Source organism: Macrotis lagotis, chromosome 3 (assembly GCF_037893015.1).
Source record: "Macrotis lagotis isolate mMagLag1 chromosome 3, bilby.v1.9.chrom.fasta, whole genome shotgun sequence".
NCBI lineage: Eukaryota > Metazoa > Chordata > Mammalia > Peramelemorphia > Peramelidae > Macrotis > Macrotis lagotis.
In genome coordinates this window covers 175268082-175280516 of record NC_133660.1, presented here as the reverse complement: position 1 = coordinate 175280516, position 12435 = coordinate 175268082, and the positions used below count along the sequence as shown (strand labels likewise).

General features: G+C 34.1%; 1 long non-coding RNA gene across 3 annotated transcripts in view; it reads left to right on the top strand.

Annotated features, from left to right (window-relative positions):
• The window catches only part of LOC141517989 (uncharacterized), a 96144-nt gene extending 84924 nt beyond the window's left edge, over positions 1 to 11220 (top strand). The window contains exons 3-4 of one of the 3 annotated variants that reach the window (XR_012477047.1): positions 3660 to 5387; positions 9171 to 11220. This is a non-coding gene — a long non-coding RNA (uncharacterized LOC141517989). Of the gene's footprint in view, positions 1 to 3659; positions 5534 to 9170 lie in introns of those variants that run through there. The other 2 variants (XR_012477048.1, XR_012477046.1) reach the window with 2 other exon arrangements.
• Positions 11221 to 12435: the final 1215 nt, after the last annotated feature.

Here is a 12435-nt window from a genome sequence, read left to right as displayed (position 1 = left end):
TCCAGTCTCAGACACTGAATAATTACCTAGCTGTGTGGTCTTGGGCAAGCCACTTAACCCCATTTGCCTTACAAAAACCTAAAAAAAAAATACCCATTGGGATGGCTAGGAGGTTCAGTGGATAGAGCACCGGCGCTGGAATCAGAAATACCTGAGTTCAAATCCAGCCTCAGACACTTAATAATTACCTAGCTGTGTGACCTTGGGCAAGTCACTTAACCCCATTGCCTTGCCAAAAAAAAAAAAGAAATACCCATTAATTCATTGATTTATTTAAGGCATGATGCAACTTACAACTCCAGAAAAAAAGAATTATTGGCATTACTTTTGTTCTGCTAATTACTTACAGAATTCCTCAAAACAATTTTTGGTAATTAAAATATCTAAAACTTCTCAATCTGTTCATGTCTTTTTAGCCCTTAGGGAAGTACTCGGTCTGGTCCCCTTCCCAATTTCTATGCTTAGAGAAACACCAGTCAATTCTTAAAAAAGGAAAACATCATCTTCACCCAGAGATCTCTAGTTTTAAGTGGGAGATATTTTAACCAAAATGACAGATGTTAACAGAAAGCAACTAAAAGTTTATACATGCAGGAAGTGAGGTGCGGAGAGATTGATTTGCCCAAAGTCTGACAGATAATATTGAACAGAACCAGGATTCAAACTTAGGTCTACTGACTCCAAATTCAACGTACTTTCCTCTGACACATTCAATGTTTTTCAGTCATGTATGACCCCATTTTGGGTTTCCTTGGCAAAAATACTAGAGTGGTTTGCTCATTTTATGGATGAGGAAACAGAGACAAATAGGGTTAAGTGACTTGTCCAGGGTCACAGAGCTAGTTAGTGTCTAAGGCTGGAATTAAACTTAGGTCCTCTTGATCTACCTGATCAGCACTCTATCCACCCCTTTACCTAATGACCTATGTGATATACTTCTCTTTAACAATTTCATTCTCATCTGATCTCAGCTATACTTATAACCTATATCATATGATTAGACATTTTCATATTCTGTTCCATATTATTTGTTGTTGTTTTACCCTTGTTAGAATTCAGTTCAATCCACTGCAATAAATATTTATTAAGTGTAAAGAATCTATGAAGGAATCTTTTACAATATTATGTGCATAGGAGATACTTTATTGGATTTGCTTTACCGAATACATTTTTTTTTTGTCATCAATCATAAGCCCAGTGGGATCCTAGGAATTTGGGATGAGTGAACTGGGCTTGGGGTATGCTCTTCAGTATAAGTTTTTGTTTGCTCTTCCTAGTTTTTCTTTTCTATTCTTTTATTTCTCAGTTTGCCCCAAAAGATAGAGCTTTGCATCTCCCTCATATTTCCTTCCTTTTAATGTTCTGCAACAAAAGACACCTACTTGTTTCTTTTATATCATGTTCATTAAGATTTTGTGAGACAGTAGATAATATGGATTGGTAGCTATTAATGTCCTCAGTGCCTTCTTTCAAATTATTGCTATTATCTTCTTTTTAGACATGGTTTGAATAGCTCACCTAACAATATGAAAATTGTATAGAGCAGACTCCCTCCTTATCTACTTGGTCTGATCCAGCTGTGTCTTCCATTTTCATCTTCTTTAGAGCCATTTTCATTTCTTCAAATATCTACTCTTTAGCTTAGTATTAAGAGCTCTTCAGAATCTGTCTTCAGATCTACTATTCCAGATTTTTTTAAAAAAATATTTCCCTCTCAAATTCCAGATAAATTGGATCACTAGTCATTCTGTGAATTCAAAGCTCATTTCCTGATACCAGACATTTCCCCAAGCTACAGTGTTCTCCATAATGTATACCTTCAACATCTTTGACCTTCAAAATCTTTGCCTTCCTTCAAACTCAAGTCAAATATCTTACTCCATCTGTGTTTCTCTGTCAGTTGTTGGCACTCTAACATGTTAGTTTTCTTTGTACTTCCTCACATGTTATCTGTGACCAAGGATATCTTTAGGATTCTGGGCTTACATAGGTTTGATTCTATAGGTCTATCAAAGGAATTTTAGCTCTATCTTCACCTTGTAATAAAATTCTAAGGAAATTTCCAAAAATAAATCTTAGGTATGGCTCATACTTCCCTATATTTTAGTATTACAGTCCCCTCCTCAAGTGGGTATTCAATATATAATATGGGTATCAAATATGGAACAGGTTCCTCCCCTCTCCTCTCATAGAACTTTGAAAATGCATGTTACAAAGGATTTACAGATGCACATGATCAAACACAGGAAAGAAAATGTTTTTATTACATTTCTCTGGATGGTCAGGCACCTATGTGGAACTACTGAACCAGTATTCCCTATTTACTTCACATCTATATCATCCAAGAAATTAAGAATAATATCCTGAACCTTCCTGGTATGGCTTGAGTTAATTCCAAGAGCTAGCTAGTGGTGGCATTCTTTCCTGAGGAAAACACTATTAAGGAAAAATCTACTCCTAGAGGACTACTCTCTGATTCTTAAACTCAAGACCTCTAGTACTTAGGGTTATCCATGAGGTATCATTTAAGACTGGAAATGTTTATTTTCAATAACATTAGTCTCTGACTTTGCCCAGAAAAGAAAATAAAAAGGCAGGAAAAGGTAGAAAGGAACTAGACATCCAGAACTCCAGTCTTTTGCTGATCTGGAGACAAGCTTGCCATTTTCTCCCTACTTCCTTACAGCAATCAGGTTTGAAAATCCAAAAGAAAGTTAGTAAAAAGGATAACATAAGTGGCTTGTTTCACTATTCTTATAATCCTCAGCAGGGTTCAACCTTCTGAGTCTAAGTCAAATCATCATCAGAAAGTATCCTCAAGTCATTTTTTTTGCCTAGACCTGAATGGTTAGATTAATTCACAGTATAACCAATAATATATTCAGAATCATTCCTGACATTCTACAATTCTTCTAACATTGACTATTGCCACGTTTTCTCATCTTTGTCAATTTCCTAAAATATGAGATGAAAGATCAAAAGGATTTGCATTATTATTGGGATTTATCATGATTATTTATGGTCAGTGATTGGAAACAATTATTCCTATGGTGCTAATAGTTTGTAATTTTTTTTGAGAATTATTCACATCTTATGTACAGAATTTGAGGATCATTTCACTTGGGAGTAGCTTTAAATGTAAAATATTTGTGCTAGTGGGGCAGATAGGTGGCACAGTGAATAGAGCATCAGCCCTTGAGTCAGGAAGATCTGAGTTGAAATCCAGCCTCAGATGCTTAACAATTACTTAGCTGTGTGACCTTGGACAAGTCACTTAACCCCATTGCCTTGCAAAAACCAAATATATATATAAATATATATATATATACATGTGTATATATGTATGCATATATTTGTGCTAGTTCTTTAGATATCTTTAGTATTCAATCCTTATCAGAGATATTTCATGCAAAGATTTTCCCTAGCTAGTTGTCTTCCTTCTTATCTTAGTTTTGTTGATCTTATTAAAGTTTTTCAATTTCAGATAGTTTTGTGACATTTTTCCATATATGAGTGTAAATCTTGCTATCTGCAACTTCTACCATTATCCTGAGTCCTGCCCTAGGGGCCAAGAAGAAGTCTGATCCCTCTTTCAAATGACATCTTCAAATATTAGAACCCTTCAACTCCATGCTCAGAAATCTTTTTTTTTTCTCCAGGCTAAAAAATTCCCAGTTCCTTCAAGTGATCCTCATATGGCAAGATCTCAGGTACTTTCATCATCCTAGTTGCTTTTCTCTGAATATTCTCTAGCTTCTCAATTTTCTTCCCAAAATTCAGTGCGCAGATTTGAAGCCAAGACTCCAGATGTGTCCTTCCAAGAAGGAATATGACTGCCATGGTTCTGAGCCTTGTGCCTTTTGAAGCAGTGTTAAGATGGTGCTAGTTTTTTTTAAACCGTTGACTCATTTAATAAAACAACAACAATGGCTAACTTTTATATAGTCTTTTAAGGTTTTCAGAGCACTTATAACTCACTAAATCCCCAGATTATTTTCAAGTGGACTGTGCTTCCTGTCCATCTTGTATTTGAAAAATAATTTTTATTAAATCCCAGGTTCCTGTTTTTCCTCTATAAAATTTCATCTTACTTGATCTAACCCATTATTATAGCCTAGTGTGATTTTTTTTTCTATTCTGTTTCATGATCTTGAAAGCTTGAAACAAGAAATGTTTGTTTGGATATAATTATAATGTGCTCTTACAGTAAAAACTGTTGATCTCATTATTCTTAGGACTTTCTGAATAAAATCAGTACCAGTAAATATTACTGTTAGATTCCTTCCTAGAAACCAAGATATTAATCACTTAAATAGTCACAAAATAGTATGTAAAGGTAAGAATTTAAAATGTTTTTTGAGAGAAATAGGAAATGATCTGACCAAGTAATAGATCCTTAAATAAGTACAAAATGGCTTCAGGATGTGAACTCCAATAGGTTTCCTGTCCCCATTACTGAAAGAAATAAAAAAAAAAAGGCATCAAAACAGAACACTATAATTTTTTAAGCCTGACACATTCTCTAGAGGAAGAACCCGTGACATCAAAGTCCATTTTTCTAAGCATTTTCTTCCAAGAAAAAGAAAGGGCAACAGTGGAAAGTTAACCTAGAGCCTAGCATCCTGGGCATTTTCCTGACCTGTTTTGTAGATGCAGTTCACCAGCCTTGCTGGACAGTCGGTTATTTCTATCTGTTTTACATTTTAGGAATTTGGGATAAGTGAACTGGGCTTGGGGTATGCTCATCATCATTTAACTCAATGATGAGACACAAAGAGGTGATAATAAGAATACCTAAGATTGCCAACCAGATGGGGAGCTGGGGGGGGGGGGTAGCAAACAGTCTTGCATTCAGTCGTCTCACTCCCAATCCAATACCATACCATGTGTGAATTAATTTGATGAAAGGGCTAAAGAAATTCTAACAATAGGTATAGAGAATCTGTGTAATAGCACAATGTTGATTTTAAATATTTTCTAAATTTTCCTGTACAAACTAGCTAAAACTCAATTTCAATAGATTTCTCATAATAACTTTCTCATTTAATATTTATTAAGCATATTATTGTTCATCCTCCATTTTTGAAGAGGACCAATGACATCATGGGGTGATATCTCAACCTAGGTATGAATTGGATTTAAGAGAGGCAGAGTTGGGCAAAGACATCAGTTTAACTTTCTCTTCCTGAATCATTGAAGTCCAGTGACAGGACAAAAGTCAAGATGATGGGCAATGGCTTGCAAGACATCGATGGCATGGGTGTCTTGGATTTCTTATCAAGTTTGAAGCATCCACAGCACCTTCTTCAGCTACTTTCATGACTGTTGCAGCAAACTGTTCTCATCCACCCACTCCACCAGGAGAAGTCTTCACCTGCTTGGTCCAGGTATTAATGCAAAGCACTCAGAATACAAACATATAAGTAGATTTTAAAAATAATGTTCAAAGAAAATACATTCCATTGGGGTGGCTAGAGCACCAATCCTGGAGTCAGGAGTAACTGAGTTCAAATCCAACCTCAGACACTTAATAATGGCCTACCTGTGTGACCTTGGGCAAGTCACATAACCCCATTGCCTTGAAAAAATTAACATATATATATATATATATATATATATATATATTCATCATAGAGATTTGATGGACTCAAGATGCAGAATAACACATATTGTTGGATTTATTTTGTTCACACATACATATTTATTACAAAGATTTGTTTCTGGGAGGGAGGGAGGGAGAGAGGGAGGGAAAAGAAAGATAAAATAAATGCTTGTTAATTAAATATAAAATATTTAGAAGTATATCATCTATATTAGCAGAGAACAATTTCTGGAAGGTCATAAGCAGTAGTGTACTGGTAAAAGTTTAACAGTCACTTTTCCAGGTTGGGGGAAAGAGAAATAATCATACAACACACTTTTAAATTTAATCTGCATTCTTAACATTTTTCCATCAGTTTCTTAAGTCTAGACAATAAAAAAAATAATTGATCAAGGTTTATAGCATTTGTTAGATATTCATGCTGAAAATTTAACAGTCAGTTTGATCTGAATCTAGCATACCCGTAACCATAAAAATGACAGATTTAAAACAGGAAGAAACCTTCAGGATTATATAGTTTCATCCCCTCACTTTACAGATGAGGAAACCAAGGCTCAGATATGTTAAATTATTTGGGCAAGGTTGCATAGCCAGTTGGCAGAGTGGAATTTGAACCCATGCTCTCTGATTTTACATCCAATGTTTCTTCCACTTTCATCACACTGCCTTCCTATCCAAAGTACTATCTACTAAACTAGAAAAGCTTCAAGTACAATCTTGGTAACAGGTGTAATTCAGTGTGGAGAGACACATTTTTATTTAATACTTTCAAGTTTGAAAAGAGTTTTTCTTTAAACAACTCCCCCTTGTGCCTACCTAAAACCCATATAAATACTGTACCACTAATGTCAATATAGCAAATTTTCTTTAATCTTTCATAATAGACCCTTCATAGACATTCAGTCTTTTTTTATCAATGAATGCTATCTGCCAATTTTCAGGTGGGCATGTTCATCTGCCAATAGTTTTTTTTTTTTTTCCTGCAGGTGGACCTTAACATTAATTCAAAAGGATGTGTTCATAAGTATAGTCATCTGTCCATTTGTTTTGATCAGAATTATGACACAGGGTGGAAAAGAACTACAAATCTTCATTAGATAGAACTATTAACAGTCAGGACTAAAGTTATTTCTGTGGGAAACAGTATATGCCCTCTGGCAAGACATTTCTGTGTCTAATACTATCTCTTTAGATTATTCACTTGAAGGAATTGAATACTCCATATCAGGTACCAGACCGCTTTCCTGCTCCAGGAAAAAAAAAATACTATGGGTCTCTTGTCATTCATGAATATTTCTTGCTTCGATTAATTTCTTTTAATGAACTTTAGCAACTCTTTCCTGAGTTATTAAATTGCTTGCCTTCTCAGTGAGGGGGGCAGGAAAGGAAGGAGAGAATTTGGAATTCAAAAAATTTTGAATGAATGTTAAAAACATTTTTACATGTAATGGAGGAAAAATAAAATAAAATACTAAACAAATTGGGGAAAAAACTGTTTCCCGAGTTGGGTAGTTTGAATAGATCAGTTTTTGAGCATCAACAATATGGAAACCAGTAGAATGTATGAAGTTCATAAAGGAAAGAATTTTATTTCTTGAGGAGAACAAAAAAAGATAGGTATTAGAGCCTGAAGTGACATCCATGAGAACTTGGGACTTGCAGCATTCACCTGTATGACTGGATAAATTTCTTCCCCTCCCCAGAATCACCATGGAAGTCCATAGTGAGATATCTTCTTATTATCTTAAGTATCTTATCTTCTATTATAGTGATGTTTTATGATCTTTTTATGCTTTTGACACATCTGTGATGTTAATAGAACTTTAAAGAAACATGATATTCAGCATCATTAGCATGATGTGATGTTAATTAAAAACAGAGAGAAATGAGAGGTACCATGGTGGGTGGTTATTAGAAGAGATAATCCAACAACTATCTCCTCTCCCCTTCCTAAACAAAAAATATGCTTTCTGGTAATTGTAATCTCTGCTCTGGTATTCTGAAAGAGAATTTGTCACATGGAGATGTAATGCTCTCTGGTGTGTCTTTAATATTCCTCTTTTTTTTAACATCAGCATTCTCCAAGTGATTCCGTGTACCTTTGCAATTATGGAATACCAAGATCTTCTTTTAAAATTATATAAATATTTTATCTGTTTTCCAGTTATATACAATAGTAGTTTCCCCCAATCACTTTTGTAAGTTTTGAATTTTACAATTTTTCCCTACCCTTCCTTCCCTCTCCCCTCCCCCCAACAGAAGGCAATCTGATAATATTTACATTGTTTCGTGATAAGCATTGATCAAAATTGAATGTGTTGAAAGAAAAAAACATATCCTTGAGGAAGAAATAAAATATTAAAGAGGGCAAAATTATGAAGTACATGAGACAACTCTAAAAAAAATTGAAGGTAATAATCTTTAGTCTTTGTTTAAACTCCATAGTTCCTTCTCTGGATATAAATGTATTCTCCATCACAGATACCCTAAAATTGTCCCTGATTATTGCATTGTTGGAGTGAGCAAATCCATTAAGAATACCATGATCTTTTAAGCCTCAGAGGGCATTGGAGATATGTATAGTCATCATTGAAAGTATGACACAAGGGGTAGTTCGGTGGCGTAGTGGATAAAGTACCGGCCTTGGAGTAAGGAGTACCTGGGTTCAAATCCGAGCTCAGACACTTAATAATAACCTAGCTGTGTGGCCTTAGGCAAGCCACTTAACCCCATTTGCCTTGCAAAAACATAAAAAAAAAGAATGACACATATAAAACATGTTTCCTTGTTCACAAGCAACAGTGTAAAAGTTGTAGGGGGCAGCTGGGTGATGCAATGAATAGAGCACCAACCCTGGAGTCAGGAGGACCTGAGTTCAATACAACCTTAAACACTTGGTACTTACTAATTGTGAGACCTTGGACAAATCACTTAACTCCATTGCCTTGCAGAGAGAGAGAGAGAGAGAGAATGAGAATTTGTAAGATATATGATTGAAAAGTGAGCAAGCCATGTGAGCACAAGCCATGGAAAAGGAATAACAAAAGGAGAGCCCAAGTTCTGCCCTAGTCCTTGTGGAATGTTAAAGGGTTCTAGAATGAGTGAATGAATGAAAAGGGTTTTAATTTATTGTATGTGGAGGACTGAGCTAGGACCTGGATACAAAAGTGAGATAGTCAAACTGATCACTTCACTGACTGAACTCTGATTAATGCACTGGCCAACCAAGATTCCAGAAGATAGTTGATGAAACATTCTACCTACCTCCTGACAGAGGTAATGAATTCAAATGGAGACATACATTTTCTGGACATGGCCAGTGCTTAAATTGGTTTTGTTGGACCGATGTTTGTAACAAGACTTTTTTTCTTTTTTTTTTTCAGTGGGGGTGGTGGTAGAAGGATGAGGAAATGGATTATTGATATTGAATTTATTAAAATCTGATTTTAAAAAGTTGAGATAGTCCCTGCTTTCAAGGACCTTCATTTTAAAAAATAAATTGTATTGATTTATTTTGTTTTTAATATCATTAAGTTTCTTCTATTATTTCTCCTCTTCATCCTTCCAGGAAACCATCCTAAATAACACTATTGTAATAAGAAAAGGAAAGGAGGTGGTATATGTATATGATGAAGCACTACTGTTCTATTAGAAACCAGGAGGGATGGGAATTCAGGGAAGCCTGGAAGGATTTGCATGAACTGATTCTGAGTGAGATGAGCAGAACCAGAAAAACACTGTATACCCTAACAGCAACATGGGGGTGATGATCAACCTTGATGGACTTGCTCATTACATCAGTGCAACAATCAGATGCAATTTTGGGGTATCTGTGATAGAGAATACCATCTATATCCAGAGGAAGAATTGTGGAGTTTGAACAAAGACCAAAGACTATTACCTTTAATTAAAAAAAAAAAAAACCATTATCTTATGTAATTTTGCTAATCTCTCATACTTCATTGTTCTTCCTTAAGGATATGATTTCTCTTTCATCACATTCAACTTAGATCATTGTATATATATCATGGAAACAATGTAAAGACTAACAGACTACCTTCAGTGGGAGGTGGTAGGGGGAAGCAAGTTTAGGGAGGAAAATGGTAAAATTCAAAATAAATAAATAAATAAAGTTAAAAGTTTAAAAAAAAGAAAATGAAAGGAGGAAGAGAAAAAAAATCAGCAAAGTCAAGCAATGTATTGAAAAAGTCTGAAAATATATGTATGTTCCATATCCATAAACATTATACTTCTGCAAGGGAGAAGGGAAGGGAGCATCTTCTCATATTTTTATGGGTTCTTTGTAACTTTATAATATTCACTTTTAATTGGTGGCTGATATTCTTTCTTTTTATGTTCTTAGTAGTCAATGAGTGTATTATTTTCTTGACTCTGCTTACTTCACTCTATATAAGTTTATTGTGTTACACTGTTCTGTATTCATCAAATTTTTTATAAAGAAATGTTAAAATTGTCTTTTATATGTAATTGGATATTTTTTTATTTTTAAAAAGAAAACCCAGGAAGACATAGACAGCAAAACTCTACTAGTGGGAGACCTCAACCTCCTGCTCTCAGATCTAGATAAATCAAATCATAAAATAAACAAGAAAGAAGTTAAGGAGGTGAATAGATTGTTAGAAAAATTAGATATGGTAGACTTATGGAGGAAACTGAATGGGGATAAAAAGGAATATACCTTTTTCTCTGCAGTACATGGAATTTATACAAAAGTTAACCATGTATTAGGACATAACCTAATGATCAACTGCAGAAAGGCAGAAATAGTGAATAAATCTTTCTCAGATCACAATGAAATAAAAGTCATATGCAAAACTGGGCCAAGGAGATATAGACCCAGAAAAAAATTGGAAATTGAATAACCTCATTTTAAAAAATGAGTGGACCAAAAAACAAATTATAGAAAGAATTAACCATTTTATCCTAGAAAATGATAATAATGAAACAACATACCAAAACCTGTGGGATTCATTCAAAGTGACTCTCAGGGGATATATTATATCTCTAAATGCTTACATGAATGAATTGGAGAAAGAGGAAATCAATGAACTAAACATGAAACTAAAAAAATTAAAGAAAGAACAAATCAAAAAATCCCCAATTAAATACCAAATTAGAAATTCTAAAAATTAAAGGAGAAATTAATAAAAGCAAAAGCAAAAAAACTATTGAATTAATAAATAAAACCAAAAGTTGGTATTATGAAAAAAACAATAAAATTGATACACCTCTGGTCAATTTGATTAAAAAAAAAGAAAGAAGAAAACCAAATTGTCAGTATCATAAATGAAAAAAGGTGAACTCACCACCAATGAGGAGGAAATTAAAGTAATAATTCAAAATTATTTTGCCCAACTCTATGCCAATAAATTTGATAATCTAAGTGAAATGGATGAATATTTACAAAAATATAAGTTGCCCAGGTTAAATGAAGAAGAGATTAAATACCAAAACAACCCTGTCTCAGAAAAAGAAATTCAACAAGCCATCATTGAACTCCCTAAAAAAAAAATCTCCAAGGCCTGATGGATTCACAAATGAATTCTACCAAACATTTAAGCAACAATTGGTTCCAATTCTATATAAACTTTTTGGAAAAAGAGGGAAAGATGGAACTCTGCCTAACTCTTTCTATGAAACCAATATGGTGCTGTTACCTAAACCAGGAAGAGTTAAAACAGAGAAAGAAAATTATAGACCTATTTCCCTGATGAATATAGATGCAAAAATCTTAAATAAAATCTTAGCAAAATGATTACAAGTTATCACTAGGATAATACATTATGATCAAGTAGGATTTATTCCAGGAATTCAGGGTTGGTCCAATGTTAGGAAAACTGTTAGTATACTCAAATATATCAACAACAAATCTATCAGAAATCATATAATCGTATCAATAGATTCTGAAAAAGCTTTTGACAAAATACAGCATCCATTCCCATTAAAAACACTAGAGAGTGTAGGAATAAATGTACTATTCCTTAAAATAATTAGCAGTATCTATCTGAAACCATCAACAAGCATTATATTCAATGGGGAGAGGCTAGAGGCATTCCCAATAAGATCAGGGGTCAAACAAGGGTGCCCATTATCACCACTACTATTCAATATTGTATTAGAAATGTCAGCATCAGCAAGTAGAGAAGAAAAAAGAAATTGAAGGAATTAGAATTGGGAAGGAAGAGACAAAACTCTCACTCTCTGCAGATGACATGATGGTCTACCTAGAGAATCCCAAGAAATCATCCAAAAAACTACTGGAAATAATTAACAATTTTAGCAAAGTTGCAGGTTATAAAATAAACCCTCATAAATCCTCAACTTTTCTATATATGTCTAGCAAGATACAACAGGAAGTGCTAGAAAGAGAAATCCCATTCAAAGTAACCTCAGACAATATAAAATACTTGGGAGTCTATTTGCCAAGACAGACTCAGAATCTTTTGGAAAACAATTATAAAACACTTCTCACACAAATTAAATCAGATTTAAATAACTGGGCAAATATCAACTGCTCATGGATAGGTAGAGCTAATATAATAAAAATGACAATTCTACCAAAACTAAATTATTTGTTTAGTGCCCTACCAATCAAAATTCCAAAAAATTACTTTAATGAGTTAGAAAAAATTGTAAGTAAATTCATATGGAGAAATTAAAAAGTCAAGAATTGCCAAGAGCTTAATGAAAAAAAGTACAAAAGAAGATGGCTTAGCCCTACGTGATCTAAAATTATATTATAAAGCATCAGTCATCAAAACTGGTTGGGGTGGCTAGGTGGCACAGTGGATAGAGCACTGGCCTTGGAGTCA